Source organism: Oncorhynchus gorbuscha, linkage group LG12, assembly GCF_021184085.1.
Source record: "Oncorhynchus gorbuscha isolate QuinsamMale2020 ecotype Even-year linkage group LG12, OgorEven_v1.0, whole genome shotgun sequence".
NCBI classification, from domain to species: domain Eukaryota; kingdom Metazoa; phylum Chordata; class Actinopteri; order Salmoniformes; family Salmonidae; genus Oncorhynchus; species Oncorhynchus gorbuscha.
Window position 1 is genome coordinate 36,836,391 of NC_060184.1, and position 24,266 is coordinate 36,860,656.

A 24,266-nucleotide genomic window follows, 5' to 3' on the forward strand; every position below is an offset into this window, starting at 1 on the left:
GACCCACTGGCTTCAGGTCATCTACAAGGCCATGCTAGGCAAAGTTCCGCCTTATCTCAGCTCACTGGTCACGATGGCAACACCCATCCGTAGCACGCGCTCCAGCAGGTGTATCTCATTGATCATCCCTAAAGCCAACACCTCATTCAGCCGCCTTTCGTTCCAGTACTCTGCTGCCTGTGACTGGAACGAATTGCAAAAATTGCTGAAGTTGGAGACTTTTATCTCCCTCACCAACTTCAAACATCAGCTAGCTGAGCAGCTAACCGATCGCTGCAGCTGTACATAATCTATTGGTAAATAGCACACCCATTTTCACCTACCTCATCCCCACAGTTTTTATTTATTTACTTTTCTGCTCTTTTGCACACCAATATCTCTACCTGTACATGATCATCTGATCATTTATCACTCCAGTGTTAATCTGCAATATTGTAATTAATCGCCTACCTCCTCATGCCTTTTGCACACATTGTATATAGACTCGCCTTTTTTCTCTACTGTGTTATTGACTTGTTAATTGTTTACTCCATGTGTAACTCTGTGTTGTCTGTTCACACTGCTATGCTTTATCTTGGCCAGGTCGCAGTTGCAAATGAGAACCTGTTCTCAACTAGCCTACCTGGTTAAATAAAGGTAAAATAAAAAATAAAAAAAATAAAGAAAATCCCCCTGAACCAGGCCTGTCTCCCCATCCCCATCCCCCTGAACCAGCCCTGTCTCCCCATCCCCCTGAACCAGCCCTGTCTCCCCATCCCCATCCCCATCTCCCTGAACCAGCCCTGTCTCCCCATCCACATACCCCTGAACCAGCCCTGTCTCCCCATCCCCATCCCCCTGAACCAGCCCTGTCTCCCCATCCCCATACCCCTGAACCAGCCCTGTCTCCCCATCCCCATACCCCTGAACCAACCCTGTCTCCCCATCCCCATACCCCTGAACCAGCCCTGTCTCCCCATCCCCATACCCCTGAACCAGCCCTGTCTCCCCATCCCCATACCCCTGAACCAGCCCTGTCTCCCCATCCCCCTGAACCAGCTCTGTCTCCCCATCCCCATACTCCTGAACCAACCCTGTCTCCCCATCCCCATACCCCTGAACCAGCCCTGTCTCCCCATCCCCATACCCCTGAACCAGCCCTGTCTCCCCATCCCCATACCCCTGAACCAGCCCTGTCTCCCCATCCCCCTGAACCAGCTCTGTCTCCCCATCCCCATACCCCTGAACCAGCCCTGTCTCCCCATCCCCATACCCCTGAACCAACCCTGTCTCCCCATCCCCATACCCCTGAACCAGCCCTGTCTCCCCATCCCCATACCCCTGAACCAGCCCTGTCTCCCCATCCCCATACCCCTGAACCAGCCCTGTCTCCCCATCCCCCTGAACCAGCTCTGTCTCCCCATCCCCATACTCCTGAACCAGCCCTGTCTCCCCATCCCCATACTCCTGAACCAGCCCTGTCTCCACATCCCCATACTCCTGAACCAGCCCTAGTTCCAACTGAAGAAGGAGGTGAGCAGCATTGTGTTGAATGACATCTCAGTTGGCATATTTTCAGGTACTGAAATGCATTGAGGACAGGAATGTGATTTTCCAGTCATGAAAAATCTCACTTGACACAGAGGCAGCCAATATCAGAGCCTTAAAGGAAGAGATGCAGGCTCTTCGAGATGGATGGGAGTCTCTCCTGTCTGAGACAACACTGATTGCTTCTCAAGTGGATGTTGCTTCTCAATTTAGCAAGGAACACAGCCGCCAGAGGAAAAGGAAGAGTTTCCATGGTGAGACATCTCAAGAGCAGACAGCTCAGGACAGTGCAGCAACGGTGTTTCGGGACACAGTGTTTTTTTTATTGCTATGGACAACATCATAAGTGACTTGGACACCGGGTTTGACACCACTGCGAAAATTGTTGAAGAATTTTCTGCTGTTCTGAAAGTTGGGCAGATTAATGAGGATAAAGTCCCTTCTGTGTGCCTGGGTTTCAAAAGAAAGTGAGACACCTGAACACTTAATATGCTGCCACTGGCCCCTCTAACTTTCCTGAATGCAATTTGTAAGATGCAGCTGCAAAGCATTTTTTAAGAAGTTTACATTGCTTTATTTATATTTTGCACATTGCCTGTGACTGCTGCTGTTGGCAAGATAGCTTTCAGTAAGCTAAAACTGATTTAAAAACTATTTGATGTCCACTATGTCCCAGAACAGGCTTTGCAGTCTTGCCATGCTATCCATTGAAAGTCAGTTAGCTAGAAAGCTGGACTTGATCAGTCACTTTGCTTGCAAGAAGGCTCGGTGCTGGGCTTTTGGTGAGTATGGCTGAGCAAGGGCCAGTGATAACTGTTTAATGGCATGGATATTGGATCACTACATACATGATGCCCACAGGCTGAGAACAAGACTGAGAACAGACTGAGGAAAAGATATATCGCAAAGTAATGGCTGGATTGCCATACAATTTGTTGCGCACAATCAAGACCCTAAGTGGAAGAAACCTAATGATTTGGTGACCACTTGACCTTTCCTCTATCGCCACCATCAGGCCTTTTATTTCCATTTTGTTTTCCATTTTCCATTTTTACAGCTGCTAATTTTCTAGTTGGTATGTATACTTAGTTCAAAAATCTGCTGCTGATTTTATTATTTTGTTTGTTATATCATTCTATAGATGATGATGTTAATATATTTTAATATAAGAGGTTAATGTATATTTAAGTTCTAGTTATTTTAAGTTATTCATAAATGTTAAGAGAATTTTCCATTCAAGAATTGTACCATTAAAATGACATTTAGACTGTAAAAAATGGCACATTTCTTATAGAGGGTATCAGTCTTGCGTCAACACGCCCCCCCCCCCCCCACACACACACACACACACAATTACCATTTGGAAACAGTCCCAGGTTAATAAACCAAATCAAATCAAATTGTATTTGTCACGCTGAATAAAAAAACAGGTGTATATCTAACCGTGAAATTATTACTTACGAGCCTGTGTGTGTGTGTGTGTGTGTGTGTGTGTGTGTGTGTGTGTGTGTGTGTGTGTGTGTGTGTGTGTGTGTGTGTGTGTGTGTGTGTGTGTGTGTGTGTGTGTGTGTGTGTGTGTGTGTGTGTGTGTGTGTTTGTGTGTGTGTGTGTGTGTTTGTGTGTGTGTGTGTGTGTGTGTGTGTTGGAGTGTTAGTGTGGTATGTGTGAGTGTGTAGTGAATATACATCGAGCCTGTGCAAGAGAGTCAATGAATAAAATTATAATAAAATAAGGGGGTCAATGTAAATAGTCCAGGTAGCCATTTGATTAACTGTTCAGCTGACTTATGGCTTGAAGGTAGCAGTAAGCTAAAACTGTAAGCTAAAACTGTTCCACTGGATGAAGTGACTGTTCCACTGGATGTCATAAGGTGAATGCACCAATTTGTAAGTCGCTCTGGATAAGAGCGTCTGCTAAATGACTTTAATGTAAATGTAAATGTAAATGTAAAACTGTTAAGGAGCCTTGATTGCTGGCATACCATGTCCGTAGTCTGCTCACAGGGTAAGGAAACCAATGTTGTAATTTGGGTGAACTATCCCTTTAATATTAAAGAAGTACGGTCTCTGGCACTGGGACACCTCAGGGTTGAATGTGGTATGAGTTGAACTAAGGACTGGCTGAATGATTGTTGGACAGAGAGAGAGGAAGAGAGTCAGAGGAGAGTCCAGGAGTAATATTTAACGTGCTGGTACTGAAGGTTTAGGGTTGATGTAACTGGTTCAAGGCTGGGCTCTAAAGGTGGCAAACATACCCACACGTGAATACTCTATCCATGAATAGTCTTTGTACCATGTGGCATTAAAAGTCCTCTTCCTGTTATCTTGTCCTTGCTGTGCTCTGGGGAACACCTACGTCCAGGGAGCCCCACAACCCACCCACCCCTGCTAACTTCCATTTCAACACATGTTGCCATGGGGCAGAGAGAAATATTCAGTTTTATAATGCTATTCTACACATTATGTCATGATGCTGAGAGAGAATGTTCCCGTTTTAAAAGTACACTGCAGTTAAAAACACGATTTTCCTGTGTTTTTATATATTTCCACACTATGAGGTTGGAATAATACTCTGAAACTGTGGAAATTATGATAATACCCTTTTAATGTAAGAGCTGTATGAAAAGACAGCGTGAAATTTCAGCCTGTTTTGGTGGGATGGAGTTTTGGACTGCCTGGTGACATCACTAGGCGGTAAATGAGTTAGTAGACCAATAAGAAAGAGAGTTGCAAACCTCGCTGCCAATAACAGCTCATTTTCAGTTTTTCCCTCCCACTTGGACCACTCCCAGACAGTCCAAGCAAAATTCTAGCTTGAGAAATTGCTCTTTGCCTAGAAGCAATTTTTTGTTTATTTTTTACCATCTTAATTGAAAACAATCACAGTAAGATATTTAATTGTTACACAGAAAAGACCCTTTAAAAGGCTAATTTCCTGCAATTCTACACATTTTGCTGTTTTATAGCTCATCTCATACTATTCTTCACATTTTACCAATGAGGATGAGAGAAAGAAAAACAGTTTTAAAGCAAATGTCCTGCTATTCTACACGTGTTGCCATTGCGTATGACGTGTTCTTATGCTATCTGGGGGACCCCGACCTGTTTTTTTGTATTGATTTCAAATGAATGATTGTGGGGGATGAATTGACCTGTTCTGAATATCGGGGAAACATGTCCCCCCGTGGAAATGTTGTCAATGCTGTGAGCACATCAATCAATCTTTATAAAGCCTTGATGATTGAGCTGGCATTGCACAAAGGAAAACGTACTACTCTACACATTGGATTCCAATTTACCCTGAGGTATCTGAATAGTCTATGACAACTGATGGCAAATTGCTGTATTTCAAAACTGGAGTGGGGACACAACAGATACTAATATTGAAAATACAGTTTAGTTCGCATAGGTCAACATCTTGCCACTTTGTGAGGAGTACCTTCATCACATAGACAGCAAGGCCGTATGGATACATTCAAAGTCTAGATTTTAACACTTATTAGAAAAGATTCATTCATATCTACTGCATCTCCAGTCTCATTTCATTATTTTTCAGCCATAGAGCGAGACACAACCACAGTGCGTTTTCGACGTCACTATTGGCCAAAGAGGTAAGCTAATTTCCGTTTTATTGGTCAATATCGGACGGAGCCTATATACCAACCAATGACATTTTGGTATGGGCGGGGCTTAGAGACACGCTTTATAATGGTGTTGGAGGGAGGGGTCCGTGGAAAAAATAGCGTTGTTGTAAGGTTGAAAGTAGGGGGTGAAAGTGGCCTATCGGGGTGCAGAGACATCGGATCTCCCATTCAAAAGTAGTATTTTAACAAGTCACTGGTAAGTGTAATTGAGCGAGCAACTTTTAAGAGCCGTTGTTTGGCTAATTAAGATAAATGGTTGTCTCGGAAATGTGTAGCCGACGTTAGCGACGCAGAATCAGTTAGTGCCAAGCGAGTTCATATGGATAGAAAACGCCGCAGGAAGTGAGATTGCTAACGTAGCTAGCCTACTCGTGTGTTTGCCAAAATACGAATGCATACATGGTGAATTAGGTAGGTAGCTAAATCCATTAGCTAACAATTGCCTATTTGTATCTAAATCATTATTTCTAAAGACGTAGTAAAACTTCCAAATACGGAGTTCTTTTCGGCAATGAAATTGTTTTCTGGTCATGAGCTTGACAGTAGTGCTACTAGTCTAGTGAGCCAACTAGCTAGCTAAAGTGTGCTGCTAACTGCTACTGCCTTGCATGTTCATACTGTTACACGACTTTAAAGTAACAATATCCTAGTTTATCAAGAGGTAGTTTGACCTTTTCAAATCTGAATATTAACAGCTCTCCGTAGTCCAGTTGGGCATGGCCATGGGGGCATTGCACAGTATCTTTTCACGTACTTCAACGTTAGCTAGATTGCTGTTTTAACTGATAACTACAACATCACTAGCCTCAAGCCAGTGTCTCAGGCATTCAGGTGAATATCTAGAAGCAACATCAAAACTGTAAATTACTTCCTAGCTCAGGGCATCCAGCTCATACAATTGGGAATAGGATCTCTATGTGCCAACCTGCCAAACCGGCAATGGAGTCTAGTGATTTTTGTCTTCAGGGCACTGCTGCCAGTATCAGACCGCAACAGCTGTTTCTCACTTGACAACCAACTAACTGCCAATTAATGACTCTGCTGCTAGCTCCTGGGAAAGTGATTGCAGATTAGAGAGAGCCGCTCCAACAGATTCATCATAGGCACACAAACAAGTCAGCAGCAGGCAGGAAAATGGACCTTCATTGGTTAGACATGGGAACATAGCTAGCTGACTGGACCACCCAAATATTTGGCATTTTTGTGTTTCTGTCTGTGTGCCCAAACCGGCCTGCGCTATTCCCTCACCACCAGAGGATTCCCTGATTTATTATTGTGCCTGATCCATTGTGAAACGCTGCCGATTGTTGGACGTACAGCGACAGCTGCACTTCTCAACGCTGAGTTAGGAGCAGGGCCTCTCGGTGCGTTTAGTTTTGGTTGGAACGCCAGGTATCTTGTTGCAGCATTTCCTCAGTCAGCGCTGTCACTGTTACGGCAGATGGGTCTTGTGAATATGGATAATTTGACCTGGAAATGACTGAACTGTGTAAGTCGGTTAAACTTCCTCTTGACCCTTGTTTTTGCCACCGTGTCATACTGCCAATACTGTACCTACTGTGACCTAATTGGAGCAATTTAAGATATTGTTCTTTTTTTCCCTGTTGAGGATCCTTGAACCTTGACTAATCAATTATTGTACAGTTTTTGTGAGGACTTTGTCAGAGATTTATAGACACCAGATATCATGTTGAGTGACTCGTTGGATCATATAAACATGTAATAGGGACTGAGTGCGAAAGAACTTGAAGTAAACTATTAGCTCTTGGCAAAGCATGGGTGGCAGGTAGCCTAGTGGTTAGTGTTGGGCCAGTAACCGAAAGGTTGCTGGTTCGAATCCCTGAGCTGACACAGTAAAAATATGTTCTGGCCCTGAAACCAGGTAGTTAACCCACTGTTCCCCGGTAGGCTGTCATTGTAATAAGAATTTGTTCTTAACTGACTTGCCTAGTTAAATAAAATATCAGCATAGTTTGCCCACCCAAAATTCTCCACTTTCCCTCCAGCTGGCAGAGAAGCGACTGTAAAATCATAGTTAATCCACAAATGTCCTCGGCTCAGTTTTGTGCACCTGACTGTGACTGAAACACAGGATGCGTGTGCTTGCCACTTTCACAACCTGTCAGAGGGTTGCTGTTTAATGTGGTTTTGCACTGCTCCTGCGGTGTCATATCACCAGTAGCAAACACATACATTAGACATGGTCTGATTTTATATTTTGCACGAATGTGCTTTTTGTGTTTTAACCTAAACTTTGCCAGAATAGTTATTTTCTTTGAATGTTTAGTCTTCATCGTGTGGCGTTATTGAAAACACGTTTTTTTTATAGAGAGAACTAGCCTACTTTTTAAAACTTTGGTAGTCATTCGTTGAAGTCTAAATCAAGCTTTGCGTTAATCTTATTTTGGGGCATAACATTTATTATCCCACCGGATTTCCTCCAATTGCCTAATATCTGATTTTGGTATTGGCCTAGCTAACCAAGTAATTCCTCCGAGCTTTATTCAAGACATGCGCCTAAGGGTCAGACGATCAGGTCTTTCAACGCATGGAGAATTGTTTCACGTAAACATCTCAGGGACACAATAATACACCATTAGGCCCAGCTTATATATAGCACTCTTATAATGAAGACTAGCGACTGCCGTCTGTTATGCCCCCCCCCCCCCTCCGGTCTCCTCTCAGATGCCCTCTGCAGATTATCAGGCAGTTTACCATGGCCCATCAGGGTGCAGCAGCATGCTGAATCAGCTAAAGGGCCATATGGACTGGATTCAGACAGCAGCAGCACAGACCTGATCCTCATTGCTCAGACTCAGCCATGATAAGATTGGGATGCCTCTGGATAGGCATAGATGGGTTGGCTGTCTGACTTAACCCCTTCATCTCTGAACCAGCCTTTAGGCTACCTCAGAACCATCATATGACCAGTAAAGTGATCTTAGTCATGTATAAATCTGATCTTTATGACTCTGGGCTATATTGTTCAATGCTCTGATCTGTGTAATATGCACAATTTATGTTCCCTCTCCCCACGTGATGATACGAAACATTGCTAAGTTTACTTTGCCTGGAGAGCCTAGCTCATGCATAAATGGGTAACTTGGAGAACCGGAGAAATAAACTGAAAAGGTTATGATCAGGGAATAGGCTACAACACCATCGTACAGGTGCTGCGTGAGTGAAATCACATGTTTGGAAGATCGCCTATTTTGTGTTCAATTATTTGGTTAATTATTACATGAATTCAGGCTTTCGTTCATTAAACCATACGCAGGCCATGTAAAGTGCAAACCGGTGCGGCCGGTAAGTTTGATTAGCCTACTAAATAATAGCCTATTTTTGCTGGCTGTATTCGATTCTGTGCCTCGAGGGAAATATTTATCTCACATAGAACACGCAGATAAACTGTTCTACTGGGGCGTTTCTGTTGTTTCTTTCCCCTATTTGTTACTCGTTATGTTTGCGGAGAAAAAAGCAAATGTGGACTGTTCCAGCATCTTCAAAGGGCACCTCAGCAGAAAACAAAATGCCATGGCATTGATTTTCTCGTGGCACAGAGCCACAGCTAAATAATTGCAGCGGAAACACTGCCATAGTAGCCATTTTTCAGATGTCTTGTTTCTGTTCAATATTGGGCTTCCAGGATTACATTTTTCCGCGTATTTTTTTTTTTCACCAGACAGGAAAGGAGTTATTTGTATATGGCCGTGCCTGCCCCGTGCCGCTCTGAAATGCTCTGCAAATGATCATCTGGTAGTTTGAGTTCCTGTTTCACCCAACCTGTCTGTCTGGGGGAAATATGTGTTTGAACTGAATTGCCCTGGTTATATGGCTGCACTCTGGCAGTAAACAAACGTCCTGCTCACGTTTCACTTCTCATTCATATCCGGAGAGTCTGAGACTAAAGCTTTGTGTTGAAATCTAAGCGCAAGGTTGCAGTCTAATCAAATTTGATTTGTCACATGCGCCGAATACAACAGGTGTAGGTAGACCTTACAGTGAAATGCTTACTTACAAGCCCTTAATTAACCAACAATGCAGTTTTAAGAAAAATACCAAAAAAACGTAAAAATCAAAGTAACAAATAATTATAGAGCATCAGTAAAATAACAACAATAGCGAGGCTATATACAGGGGGTACCGGTACAGAGTCTATGTGTGGGGGCACAGGTTAGTCGAGGTAATATGTACATGTAGGTAGAGTTATTAAAGTGACTATACATAGATGATAACAGAGTAGCAGTAGTGTAAAAGGGGGGGGGGGTGCAAGTAGTCTGGGTAGCCACTTAATTAGAAATCCAGGAGTCTTTTGGCTTGGCGTGTATAAGCTGTTTAAAAGCCTCTTGGATCTAGACTTGGTGTTTTGATACCGCTTGCCGTGTGGTAGCAGAGAGAACAGTCTGTCTAGGGTGGCTGGCGCTTTGACAGTTTTTAGGGCCTTCCTCTTACACTGCCTGGTATAGAGGTCCTGGATGGCAGGAAGCATGGCTGTACGCACTTGGCTGTCTGTACGCACTACACTCTGTATCGCCTTGCGGTCAGATGCCAAGCAGTTGCCGTACCAGGAGGTGATGCAAACCCCGTCAGGGTGCTCTCGATGGTGCAGCTGTAGAACCTTTTTGAGGATCTGAGGACCCATACAAAATATTTTCAGTCTCCTGTGGGGGAATAGGTTTTGTCGTGCCCTCTTCACAACTGTCTTGGTGTGCTTGTAACAGTCCACAATCATCTCATTTGTCTTGATCACGTTGAGGGAGTTGTTATTATCCTTGCACCACACGGTCAGGTCTCTGACCATCTCCCTATAGGCTGTCTCGTCGTTATCGGTGATCAGGCCTACCGCTATTGTGTCATCGGCAAACTTAATGATGGTGTTTGAGTCGTGCCTGGCCGTGCAGTCATGCGTGAACAGGGAGTTCAGGAGGGGACCGTGTGGCGGCTGTGTTGCCTACCCTTACCACCTGGGGGCGGCCCGCCAGGAAGTCCAGTTGCAAAGAGGTGTTTAATCCCAGGGTCCTTAGCTTAGTGATGAGTTTTGAGGGCACTATGGTGTTGAACGCTGAGCTGTAGTCAATAAATTGCATTCTCACATAGGTGTTCCTTTTGTCTAGGTGTGTAAGGGCAGTGTGGAGTGCAATAGAGATTTGCATCATCTGTAGATCTGTTGGGGCGGAATGCAAATTGGAGTGGGTTTCTGGGATAATGGCGTTGACGTGACCCAAGACCTGCTTTTCAAAGCACTTTGTGTGTTGTGTAGAAGGAAATGGGCCTATAAATGTTGAAAAATGTACGAACAGTAAGCCTAATTCTCCTACTGGTAGCCCATTTGAAATGACGTCAAACACGCTGTAACCTAATTTGTTAGTCCGCTACATTGACATCGTAGACAATTCTGCCTTGTTTAGGCTATAGCCTAATGACCATCAGATGAACACGAGCAATGTTGAAACCAGAGCGGAGGCATGAATCATAGTGTAGGTAAAAATAGGCCTATATTTTTATCGATTTGTCAATCTCTGGTTGAAAATGCCTCAACAGTCTGTCATAGGCATATTTCATATAGCTTATTTTTTTGCCGTAAGTACAGTTCTTTGTAAGCCACCTAATGCTTTGGAAACACCAGTTTCCTTACCCTAGTCGTTAACGTGATTGACTTTCATCCCATGTTACCTGCCCAAAAATGACACGGCTACACAGGAACTGTTCAGTCATGAGTCCCTAGTAGTTTAGTTGACGACCGGTCAATGGTGGCCCTAAAACCTGGTTTATTCAGGAGGGGCGGTTAGCCATGAAATCGGACAAATAATGTCATACAGTTCGGTCGTTAGTCGCCTTAAGATTTTGAAAAGACTGGTCAGTGATCTAGGCCTAATCCTGGAGAGTTAGCTTGCTAGCTTACGCCTTCATACCGCTCTTTTACAGAGTTCTCTAGCTGGTATCTGATCTTGGCTGTAAACCGTGGCCCCTGCGTGGCTGCTTGTCTGTTCTCAGCTCCGCAGCGTGCTCATTGATTACAGCAGCTGCTCGAACAGGAGGGAGATTTATGCTGTTTTTGTAATGGTAACAGTCTGTGAAAGTACTGGGAATATTGTTCAGGCGAGAAAGAAGCGCAGTCACCCATCTCTGGGTAGTATGTAATAACCGAATGCGCCAAAAAAAGACCACGTGTCAAGTGCAATATTCAGAAATTTATCAAGTTGAGCGAGCATGCTTCGACAGTAGTGTGAAGGAAGTCCTGAAACTAACTTTATAAAAGAACAAATCACAACATGACAACATTCATTCATTTGTTCAACTATCTTCCTCGTTTGCAAATTTCCTGATATGTTTTGACAAAACAGTACAGATAAACAAACCTAGTAAAACGGTGTGGAGTTGAGGTTGGAAGCCCAAGGAGGCGTATATGAAAACCACTCTTCCCTTATAGGCGGTCTTTCGTTCTATACCTTCTAAGCTATTTAACTCTGCGTTGCCGACGACAACCTGCTGGCCAGCAGCTGCAGTGCGACGGTGAGGAATTTGGACCATGTTTGAGGAGGAAGTAACGAGGTGGGGTGGCTAAGATATGTTTGACAGCCTGATATGGTTCACAGCCAAAAGGGCAGGTTCAACACCTCTCCTCCACAACCACGTGTCACTGAATCCTAAGCGGACCGGCCGGAGTAATGACCTCTGGCTTCGGGCCTAGGCTATATCTCATTCAGACAACACTCGATCATGGCTATTATCCTCAGACTATACTGTCTAATCATATACAGTGTACGGTTCTAATCGCTCAGCCAGTGCTCGTTACGCCAGAGTGGGTTTGATTCTTACGTTATCTACTGAATAGCAGTTGCTTAGGATAAAAGCGACCCATTTTGAAATGTTACGACAAATAGGCCTAACATTTCTGTGCTTACATGGTGGGCTTAGCGTAGCCATAGCAGTCTCCACCCCCAGGAAAAAGGCCTGTAGTGAATCTCTCTCTCTCACACACACACACACACACACACACACACACACACACACACACACACACACACACACACACACACACACACACACACACACACACACACACACACACACACACACACACACACACACACACACACACACACACACACACACACACACACACACACACACATTGAGAAATGGCTCCTTTGTATCTCAGTGCTTTTGACTTGCAGAAACCACCAGAACAGAAGTGCTATTCAGGCCGAAGAGGTCGACGTAGGAGGATTTTTTTACGCCTGGAGTCCCACACGGTAATGAACTGTTTGTAAGGACAGGCAGGGCAGGGCACTCCTCTCTGGCTCTGAATACCACAGCAACCCTCAGTCTCTCAGTGCCACTGACTGACTGACTGACTGGCTGGGCTGACTGATTAAAGAGCTCTTGTTGTTTACCTCGGTTTCCTCCTTAACCCTTTAGCTCTGTCTCTCGCTCTTTCCACTGTTTGCTTTAATTGAAGGTCTACACCGCTTGGTAAACAAGAAGCCACACGAGTGAGGCGACGTCTAAACTTGATAATGTCGCTTTGATGCCGTGACCCTTAACCTCTGTACAGTGTTCGTCAGACGTCATGATTTCCCTCCCTCTTACTACAAATCTACATAATAATATATGCCATTTAGCAGACGCTTTTATCCAAAGCGACTTAGTCATGTGTGCATACATTCTACGTATGGGTGGTCCCGGGGATCGAACCCACTACCCTGGCGTTACAAGCGCCATGCTCTACCAACTGAGCTACATGTGGGGGCTGCAGTGCATTTGTCTGAGTTCAGCCCCGGCCTTTAGCCCAGCCGTGCTAATGGGAGTGAGCAGCTGAGTGCCCTTCAGAGGAGGGCTTGTCCATGTGGCGGTTGGCCAGAGGAAGCAAGGCAACCATGGTGGGTGGGTAGGCAGGTTCCCCTCCACACCCAACCCCCATGCCCTCTGCCCAGCCTCCCTGAAGCTGAGCTTGTCTCCCTGACCCATTACTGGAGCTCCAAGCCCGAGCGAGGCACAGCTCTGCTCTCCTAACCGAAGTTTAAGCCTGTTTTTCTCGCTGGTCCAAACAGTGATGTGTGTAAGGTCTTTAAGAATGGATATGAGTGCGCCACAGCCACGTGGTGGTTGTGATCAAGTGGAGCATGCAGTTGTGGGCTAAGGCTGTAGTTGAAATGCTTCAGCCTGAGCTTAATGCATTTTAGGTTGTTGGCTTGCCTGTGACAAATTATTTTATATGGTAGCCTAAATCACTAAGTCGTATGACGTTTGTCCCAAAGCATTATTGTCATTTTTTATTTTTTTCAAAGGATACCGTAATGGAGGATGTCGGCATTGTCGCACAAAACACACTGCCTTGCTGCCGAATAACATCCTGTCTACAGTGCTCCACTACTACTGTACTACAGTGAGTATTTGTCGCTGTCCTCGTGTAATATTCACCTCTGAGGTTACAGACATGTAAACCAAGGCCAGATGTTAGCCTTACGTAGTCTGCTAAATGCATATTCAGAAGGACTTTTATGGTTCTTTCCTCGTTATGAAGATAAAATGACCAATCACGCCACGAAATGTTACCCTAATTGAGGGATTTGGCTTGAGGGTCGTTTAAAAAAAAAAAAATTGTATTCTTGAGCCAAAAGTGAAGTTTGTGTTATTGGGGAGGTTTTGGGACAAATTGGTGGCTGTCAAAAGACATGCTCTTTAAATTTGGTACTACGGTACTGAATAGTAGTCTTTGTGCTTGCCAGGCCTTTTACGAACCTCCTCCGGACAGAAGTTAATTTCAAACTAGTGTCATTTTGATGTGCTCTGCCTGCGCCCTACAGCAAGTTTTGCAGTCTTGGTTTGAATAGGCTGAAATTCAGACTTGTAAATCTGTTGTTGGCGTTACTTCTATTTCGTCAGTAGTTGGGGGAATATACCGTTGTTTCATAACAGCAGTGGAATACAGCCAGGGGAGATTACGCTCACCATGTTCTGTCGTTTTAGGAGTAGTGCTCCCCTGACCTCTTCCTCTTTCATCCGTTCAGTGGTCTCTCTCCAGCTGTCCCGAAACACAATATAAAGACAAGTCTGTTCGTCCGATTCAGGCCATCATAAAGCTCGTCATTACTCTGATGGTTTGTTTGACGTTTTTGAACCTGCGCTTATTGACGAGTCGGATTCCTGAAAGGGTCTTCATCAACTGGTAATGCATGGTAACTAGCGTTTGGTAGGCTGTATGACTAAGCTAGATGTTCAAAACCTGACAGTTGAATGAGTGCTTTTCTTAAGATGCCGAGTTGCGTGGTGTGTACAGACAATGGAGACAGACAGGAAATTAATCTTTCTCTTTATTGTTTTTTTTTTCTCTTCCCTTCTCTCGCTTTTATTTCTCAGTGTTCAGCTCAGCAGCAGTCTGTCTCGAGTAGTACGCTGATTTTGAAATAGTCACCTGGGTGAGAACTTTCTCCCACGCCTTTCAGGTCGAGTTCAGCTAGTTAGCTGGGTTTGTGCCGAGGAGGAACAAAAAACAGCGTTTCTTGCTCTCTCTGGTATTGATTTGTGTTTAGACTACTGTCTTCAGGCACAGCGCAATAGCAGGGTGTAATGACCTTGTAAAATGTAGGACAACCGCTGACATGATAGTTATAGACAAAATGATGTGATGGCTAGATTTTATTTTATTATTAACTTAAGTTAGGCTAATTTGCTAACACAAACCTCTATAGATGATATGTAACTAATTGATAGCAATTGCTCCTAATATTTATTGGCTGATAAAAAAAAAAAATACAGAGATGAAGGAAATTGTATTTCAGCTATCGGGTAAGAATTGCTAATATGAAATCAGACTTTGATCTGGAGTCTACGTCTCAAATGAGACTGATTGTGACGATAACACTGAACTTTGACCCTTTTTGCCCGTCAACACATCTTGGTTGCCCTAGTTCAAGCAAGGGATTGGTGGAAATAAGCCTATTAGTGTTGGGGCATTGGGTTCAGTGCTGGTTTTTGGTCAACTCTGTTTTGCTCATTCAATTGAAATGAATGATTGAATGAAGGTGATTTTTCTTATCCGGAATGAACAGGAAGTGACCCTTACACCTACTAAGACCCAGCTTCCGAATGGCTCAATGTGTTCTGTCAACATGTCTGGTTAAAAACAATGGTTTAATCAAAGGATCATATTCCTAAAGAAAAAGGATGTGCTCTTAACTAAATCATATGCACTGCTTCAGTGGACAGAGAGGAGACAGGCTAGACTGCCATGCTGTTGCCGTGCAGAGTTGAGATGGCTAGATGGCCTGGTGTTTTGACACGCGGAGTCATTTACTCGTGGGACGCTGTTGATCTTCCAGTCCATTGAACCTCCATCACTAACCCTGGGTTGACCCTGGAGAGAGTGTGCCTGTCTGTCGGTTAAGAGCTGCTCACACTAAGCTCAGGCAGATGTCTCGCCACAGGAAAAACACTTTGCCAAGACCTGACGAGTGCTGTTGCTACACTGTACACACACAGGGAAAGAGACTGACATCTTGGAATCCTGGGGAGGCAGCACGGGGAGAGCACCACCTGGGTTTTTGCCAGACTCCCATTGGCTCCCCTTGGGTGACCTCCATTCCGGGCATAGTCTATCGCTCTCCTGCTGGGGAGAGATGGAGAACATTCTAGTGAATAATGGATTCCCAGGTGAATTCTGTGATCTGTTACCTCGTCAACAACAGACCTTCTGTGGCCTCCCGGGTGGCGCAGTGGTTAAGGGCGCTGTACTGCAGTGCCAGCTGTGCCACCAGAGACTCTGGGTTCGCGTCCAGGCTCTGTCGTAACCGGCCGCGACCGGGAGGTCCGTGGGGCGACGCACAATTGGCCTAGCGTCGCCCGGGTTAGGGAGGAGTTGACCGGTAGGGATATCCTTGTCTCATCGCGCACCAGCGACTCCTGTGGCGGGCCGGGCGCAGTGCACGCTAACCAAGGTTGCCAGGTGCAGTGTTTCCTCCGACACATTGGTGCGGCTGGCTTCCGGGTTGGATGCGCGCTGCATTAAGAAGCAGTGCGGCTTGGTTGGGTTGTGTATCGGAGGACGCAACCTTCATCTCTCCCGAGCCCGTATGGGAGTTGTAGTGATGAGACTGGGTAAAATTTGAAATAAAAAAAGACCTGACTGACACACTATCCAGGCCGTGACTATGGCCAACATTTGCGTATTTTCACATTTGCCCTGATAATAAATTCATGCCATACAAAGAGTTCTTTTGACTTGATTAAGTAGCCTACTTACAAGGCCTCGACGTCTCTCGCTCTTTCTTTCTCTCTCTCTGACTCAGAATTTTGTCTCACTCATTCACTCTCGCACGTCACTGAAAGTGTCTGTGAACGGTGTTCCTCAAATCTGTCTGCTTTATGTGATGGCTGAAGGGAACTCGTCCCCCCTGGTCTGAATGAGAACAAGATGAGAGGGGTTCTCTCTCTGCTTAGAACACCTTCAGTTGAATCAGAATTGAGTATAATGTCTGACTTGACTGAGTATTCCGGTTTGTTCACTGTCAGTGGAAGCTGGTGTGTGTGTGCTTCCGCGTGCTTCCGCTACAGAAATGTCATCTGCCTGTACCCCCCCACCCCGTCCAATGGCCCGTAATAACCATGGCAACAGTTTAGTACCTAGACAGGAGGCCGCAGGCTCTCAGCAAAGTGTGCATGTGCGGAGGTGGATCACGCTGTCCAGAATTCCTGACAGGAGAGGAGACCTAGAGGTCAGCAGGGAACACCCGTTATCCATGACACTACTACTAGTCTGACTGATCAATCAGCATTCGATTAGCACTATACACACTGGAAAGTCTTTTGTCGAGTTACACTAGGTAGTTAGCCATTGTGATGTAGCCTAAGCATACGCGTTAAGCTCATTAGCTGTGTGTGTGTGTGTAAGCAGACTTTTCCTGTAGACTCTTCGTCATAGCCTGGTCCCAGATCCGTTTGTACTTTTGTCTACTCCATTGTCGTTAGCATGACCATTCCATAAGGAGTTGGCAAGAGAGCAGAAACAGCCTGGCACCCAGGCTAACTTCATCATGCTAAGGAGCAACACTGCATCACTGTTCAAGAGACTGGCCATGATTCAGCCTCAGCATTGAATGTCCAAAGCCTTTCACACTCTCTGCTAGAGATGCACACCATCCTATCTCTTCTGATCTAGGTACAACGCTGGTGTTTGTTATTACTGTGGTAGGGTCACCGGGCTGGAAAATTCCACTCTGCTGAAAAACATGTTTATTTTCTTGTATTTTCTCTCAATCCCAAAGGGCACTATTTTATTTTTAGTGCTCTACTACTTTTTAACCAGAGTGCTATGGGCCCTTGTGAAAATGAGTGCACTAAATAGTTAATAGGATGCCGTTTGGGACTGGGTCTCTCTTCCTGATTCCAGTACCTGCTGTGTCTCTTTCAGGGGAAATGCAGACAATCTTTCCAGCGTTCCAGAAAGAGAGAGAAAAAGGGAGAGGGAGGAAGAGGGTCTGTTTCGTCGGTAAAATGTTTGTGTATGGAGTGGTCTGTGCTGTACACATGGCTCGTTGGCTGCCTAGGTGTGTGTATCGCATGTGGTGAGTAATGGAGTGTCTAGCGTGTCGAGGACAAGACCACTTGTGCGTTGAACCACAGGGATCCTCCTGCTTGCGGCTATATCCATATAAGGACTTCTGCTACAGCACTACAACAGGCCCCATGGGACCAGCCCAGCCCTCCATCTATTCCCTCGCTCCATAGCCAGCCAGGTTGGATGGAGGTGTGGGGGGCGAGGACTATTTGCTCTGACCAACGAGGAGTGAGGTAGAGGAAGCAGGTCTGTCTCTCCGTCCACTCCAGAGTGTGTTTTCTGTGACCCACCGGAGCAGGAGGCTAAGGGGCTGTCATCAGGACCAGAGGCCCTGAAGCGGAGCTATAAGTGTGGGCCTTAGGTCATGCTCTGTCGCAAGAACTGAAGCCTGAGTCTAAGGGAAACCCAGTAGAGTGAGTAGTGTGTATGCGTTCGCGTACCTGTCGTAGCAACATGCAAGTGTCTTTGCTGATATTTTCAACCTCTCCCTGACCGAGTCTAATACCTACATGTTTCAAGCAGACCACCATAGTCCCTATGCCCAAGAAAGCGAAGGTAACCTGCCTAAATGACTACCGCCCTGTAGCACTCGCGTTGGTAGCCATGAATTGCTTTGAAAGGCTGGTCATGGCTTGCATCAACATCATCATCCTGGAAACCCTAGACCCACTCCAATTCACGTACCGCCCCAACAGATCCACAGATGACGCAATCTCAATCACACTCCTCACTGCCCTTTCCAATCTGGAAAAAAGAACACCTATGTGAGTGCTGTTCATTGACTACAGCTCAGAGTTCAACACCATAGTGCCCACAAAGCTCATCACTAAGCTAAGGACCCTGGGACTAAACACCTCCATCTGCAACTGGACCCTGGACTTCCTGACGGGCTACCCCCAGGTGGTAAGGGTAGTCAACAACACATCTGCCACCCTGATCCTCAACACTGGGGCCCCTCAGGGGTGTGTGCTTTGTCCCCTCCTGTACTCCCTGTTCACCCACAACTGCTTGGCCAAGCACGACTTAAACACCACCATTAAGTTTGCTGATGACACGAGTGGTAAGCTTAATCACCTACAACAATGAGACAGCCTATAGGGAGGAGGTCAAAGATCTGGCCAGGTGGTGCCATGACAACAAAACCTCTCAATGTGATCGAGACCAACGAGCTGATCGTGAACTATAAGAAAAGGAGGGCCTAACAAGCCCTCGTTAACATTGACGGGGCTGTAGTGGAGCGGGTCGAGCGCATCAAGTTCCTTGGTGTCCAAATCACCAATTAAATATCATGGTCCAAACATTCCAAGACAGTCGTGAAGAGGACACAACACCTTTTCCCCTTCAGTAGACTGAAAAGATTTGGCATGGGTCCCCAGATCCTCAAAGTTCTACAGCTGCACCACCGAGAGCATCCTGACCGGTTGCATCACCGCCTAGTATGGCAACTGTTCGGTATCTGACCGTAAGGCACTACAGAGGGTAGCGCGAAGTCCCAGTACATCACTGGGGCCAAGCTTCCTGCCATCCAGGACGTGTATATACCAGGCGGTGTCAGAGGAAAGCCCAAAACATTGCCAGAGACTCCAGCCACCCTAGTTATAGACTCTTCTCTTTGCTACCGCACGGCAAGCGGTACCGGAGTACCAAGTCTAGGTCCCAGAGGTTTCTGAACAGCTTCTACCCTCAAGCCATAAGACTGCTGAACAATTTAATAACAATTGGCACCCGGACTATTTACATTGACCCCATCCATTTACATTAACCTGTACCCCCGCACATCGGCTCGGTACCAGAACCACCTGTATGAAACCTCGTTATTGTTATTTTGTTTATTTAGTCACTATTTTTTTAAACTTTTCATTGAACTGCATTGTTGGTTAAGTGCTTGTAAGTAAGAGTTTCAAGGTAAGGTCTACCTGTTTTTTTTGGCGCATGTGACAATTTGAATGAGAGTATACTTTAGTCCCGTTTGTGCAGCTGCTGCGAACACACACTTTTGTCATCTGTGTGTTGACAAATCAAGAAATGGGGATTGGTGCTTTCTCTCGTCTCAGTGAAACCAGCTCGGCACGTGTTACCCAGCTCTCTTTCGCTCTCTACACCTTGGCTGGGTTGTGTACGGTATTCAGGCTTCTCCTGTTGCTTTTCCCCTCCCTGCCTACATGTTGGCACACAGTGCTGGGAGAAAATGGGTGCTTGAGTGTTGCTTCTTTCCAGGTTTTTTGACCGATACTTAGGTTGGCCTATATGGGTGTTTTAATGATTTGTTAGCATGTTGTACTTTCACATTTACCTACTCTTGCACATTTGTATTTAATACCATTACCACGGTAACAGAATGATGCTGAGACTGATTATTTTCACTTTAAAAGTATGCCAAACAAAAACGAATGATTTGTAAAGTTAAACAAACCATACAAGGACTACTTTTAAGTTCTACAGAACATTTTACAGAACCACATCTACTTGAACAGTGCAGATGCAAAGTTAGGCCTGTTTTTGCCGTCATTCTGTTAACAAAGATTTCATCTGCGCTGCCCTGCAGCCTAATTTCCATTCCAATTCCTCAGTATTAGATGTGGGGGATCTGGTAGGGAACCAACAGTGATGGAGTTCTAACAGGCCCACTAAGCCATACAGTATGTGGGACAAATGCCGAACGTGACGTAGTTTTGCCCTACATATCTTGACTCGTTACAACGGGGCCAAGCTGTGGCATCTCTCATGTCGTCTGTGGCAGTCACTGTAGTTGGTGTGTGTGTGTGCGCTCCTTCCCTGCAGACTCGGTCCGGGTCTTCAGTGGGCTTGGAGAATGTTAACCTGGGACCGCTGAGAGATGCGTTTTAATCATCGTGCCTTCGTCCGCCTGCTGTGGTTATTTTAGAACGCCGCTTTCACTTGAGTAATTTAGTCCTGTTTCACCCAGGAGAAGGAGAGGTTGAGCAACGGAAACCTAATGTTTGTTTGGGCGTACACACACACGTACCTAGTCAATGCGTAACGAGACGTCTCCACTTCGCTGTTGATCTGACACTCAATGACAGTACTTGCTTTTAATGTTCAATGTACTATTGTGCACGAAAATGAGATGTTAATATAAGCTGTTTTTTGTGGGGTTTTTTTTCAGAAACTAAGAATAAGTGGATTCTCTAGAAGGGAAGCCAAGTCCTCCGCCAGATAAGGTACAGGTAACCGATCTCTATCACAGTTTAGCTACGCCTGACCCCTGGGCATGTGTTCATGTCAGAGTAGGATTGCTGATCTAGGATCATGCCCCCCCCTTTCCTTATTATCTTATTAATTCTGACTTAAAAGGCAAAACTGATCCTGGATCAGCACTCCAACACTGAAACGCATTATACGGGCCCTGACACCACCACACGACTCATTCAGTGATGCGATACAACCCTGTAACAATGTTCCTATGGTTTTCATGATTACTTGGTACTTCATCTGAGATTAGCTTCTTTGTTACGTAATATACGTAACTTTCTCTGAGTCTGCGGCCATGTTCTCACAGCTATTTGGTAACGTACACTGAAACATGTTTGAGGGGGTTGCACCAATGATGTTTGTCTATTGGTTGCACAGACCCAGATGGTGTACTCCTGCATGAAAACCCACTTGAAGTGGAATGTTATAAGACTTGGGTCATGTTCAGCAGAGCACACCGTTGGCAAAAGTTTTTCCCATCAGGAAAGCTAAACTAAAATGTATGTTCTTATTGGACACGTTTCTGTTGCAAATAGTTTTCTCCCATTCCGTACTGAACACAACCCAGGAGTAGGACTAGATCTTGGTCTGGGGCAACCACCCTTGAGGGTTTAGTTATAAATTTACTGCCGTTTTGAAATATGTGCACCAAAGTGTTATCCTGGTTTCAATCCAGAGCAGAAGTTGTGGTAGTTTTTTCTTCTTTTTTCTAGGCACTCTATTTTCCCCAACAGAGGTTGTTTCAATATAAACGCAGCGAGGAAAGCCGTTTAGCATTCCACCCATTTCGACTTTAATTGCCGTTTTAATTATGAAGCACAAAGCGTGACGACCAGCGGCAATAACGTTCCCTTGTGTTCTATTTGTGAAAGTGAAATCAGGACAGTTATGGTGCGTGTTAAACCAGCCCTACTGAGGATAACTCTCACAGCAGAGAAAATGAGAAAAACAACCATTTTAGACATGACATTTAGACTGTTAAAGCAGTGTAGCTTTCTGACCTCCTAAAAGACTTCCCGTTAAAACATGGGTTGTAAGGGGAAATCTGCAGTTGCTACATCCAACTGTGGATTGCCCCTTTTAAGACTGGCAGAAGATGTTTCTTCAGACTTTAGTGACGTATCGTGTTTCCAGGTTGAGCCAATCCAAGACCGGAAAGAGGGGGGACATTTGAAGTCACTCGAGCGTTGCTTTTCAGGTTAAAACATGCAGCTCAATAGTTGACAGTGGAACCGCGCATGTCTGAATTCCCCTCCGTATTTACCATTCTGTCAGAGGCATCGGAGGGTTACGCTGGAAAGGCCTTGTCTAATAGCAGGAAGTCTACTATCTCACACCGCTATGGTCTCTTACTGCTAGGAGTTCTTTGAATGGGAACATGTTTGTTTGTGGTCGGTGAGCTGAACTTAGGCCTACTTTCCAGTAAGTTCCAGGGCCACAGTAAGGAGACTAATACAGCCAGTCAGCACGATGTTGTTACTATGGTGATGCCCAGCCTAACTATCTCCCTCTCTGAATATTAGCTTGTGCTTGTTTAGACTGGCTTGTTGATTTGTTTTCTTCTTCCCATTTCTCTGTGAGAGTCTGAGACGGGAAACGGTAGTGAATCTACAGAGTCCATTTGAGCCTGAACAACAGAATCATCCAGCCTGGCCAAGGCAAAAAAACACAAAAAAACAGTTGTGTTCCACATTCTCCTCTCTTCTCCACACAGCTAAATTGGGCCGTTTCCCAAATGGCACCTAATATCCTGTGTAGTGCACTACTTTTGACTAGGGACCTTGAGGCTCTGGTCCAAAATAGTGCCGCAACGTGTAGGGAATACAATGCCCTTTGGGACACGGTCTGGAACTTTGACAACTGCAGTTGATCTCCCACTTGAGGCTTTTATACGATCACCCTGATTCAACTGAATTGTTGGTCTCTATTCTAGAGACCACGGTTAGCTGAATTTGTGGTGTTAGTGCTGGGCTGGAGCAAAAGCCTGAAAATCATCAGCTCTATCTGGAACTGCTGTATGCAGAAGTTATGAAACGAGAGAAACAAACCCCATAGTCGTCGACTGATCCAGGACATTCAATGAAGCGCTGGGAATAAGCAACATGAGCCAACAGCAGCCCCTAGTGGGCAAAAGTGATGCGAAGGTGGTGCACCCCTCAAATGAAGTGGAATAAACTGGATTCCGTTCTCAGGAGTATGCGAGTGGCTGAAGATTCTGAAACGGGTTGATTTGACTTGTCGACTCACATAATGCATTCTTAAGTGTTAGCCGATCACTTTGAAGCGCTTTCCAGTAAAAGAGATGCAATGTGGGAGACGTACAGTGTGATGATCATGTGCAGAACACACTGTAACAGTGGGTCTTTGTGTCTCCAACCTGATAGTTACTGTCTGGGATCTGGAAAAAGCTACATTTAATATATCACTGTACTGTGTGAGTTCTCTACAACTAAACACCTGGATATGGCCTACTAAATAGTACGTAAGACATTCCTATCAGTTTTACTAACACCCTTAGCTTATGGACCAATCGAACCAGAAAGCGTGCAACCAAACAGCCAACGGGCCTGATCATCCTGATCATTCACTCCCTCCCCCTTCTTTTTGGTCCAGCCGTGACTGCATTACCCCCAGGGGACCTAGTACACCTTGTTGGGAACCACTGCATTAGATCAACCTCTCTTAATGGTAATCATGCTCACTAGCCTCTGATGTACCTAGCCTGGTGTGTAACTATGTTATAGTGACCACCCGGAAAGCAGTGCTTAAAGTCGCCTATCCTCTGGAAATGATTACCACCTCGTCCCCAATGAAATGGTTTAAAGAGTGTCTCAACTGGTGTTTTTAAGACATGCACCCCTTTCCTATTGATTTAACAAGACTGAGATCTTAATAAAAGGATCTGCTCCTTTTTTCTTTTTTCAATTTTCACCTTAAATGACCAAACTCAATCTAACTGCCTGTAGCTCACGTCCTGGAGCAAGGATATGCATATTCATGATTCCATTTGGAAGGAGGAAAAACTTTTGTTTGTGGAAATGTTAAATGAATGTAGGAGAATACAACACATTAGATATGGTAAAAGAAAATACATCTTTGAATTGCAAGAACGAGGCCATAATGTATGATTCCAGCCCATGTGCAATTTAGATTTTGGCCACTAGACGGCAGCATTGTATGTGCAAAGTTTTAGACTGATCCAATGAGCCATTGTATTTCTGTTCAAAATGTGCTTAACTTGTTATGGCTGCAACCCCAATATCGGGATAAGTGTCATCAACAACCGCTGAATAGCACAGCGCTACATACAATAAATATTACTAT

At 45.1% G+C, this 24,266-nt stretch overlaps 1 protein-coding gene across 10 annotated transcripts in view; it reads left to right on the plus strand.

Annotated features, from left to right (window-relative positions):
* The first annotated feature begins 5,227 nt into the window (after positions 1 to 5,227).
* LOC123990956 (CYFIP-related Rac1 interactor A) overlaps positions 5,228 to 24,266 on the plus strand; it is a 29,154-nt gene continuing 10,115 nt past the window's right edge. For 4 of the 10 annotated variants that reach the window (XR_006830734.1, XM_046292007.1, XM_046292012.1 and 1 more), the window contains exons 1-3: positions 5,236 to 5,366; positions 13,462 to 13,559; positions 20,857 to 20,911. The gene's annotated coding sequence lies outside the window, so the exon portion shown is untranslated. Of the gene's footprint in view, positions 5,367 to 5,499; positions 5,582 to 13,461; positions 13,560 to 20,856; positions 20,918 to 24,266 lie in introns of those variants that run through there. The other 6 variants (XM_046292011.1, XM_046292009.1, XM_046292014.1 and 3 more) reach the window with 5 other exon arrangements.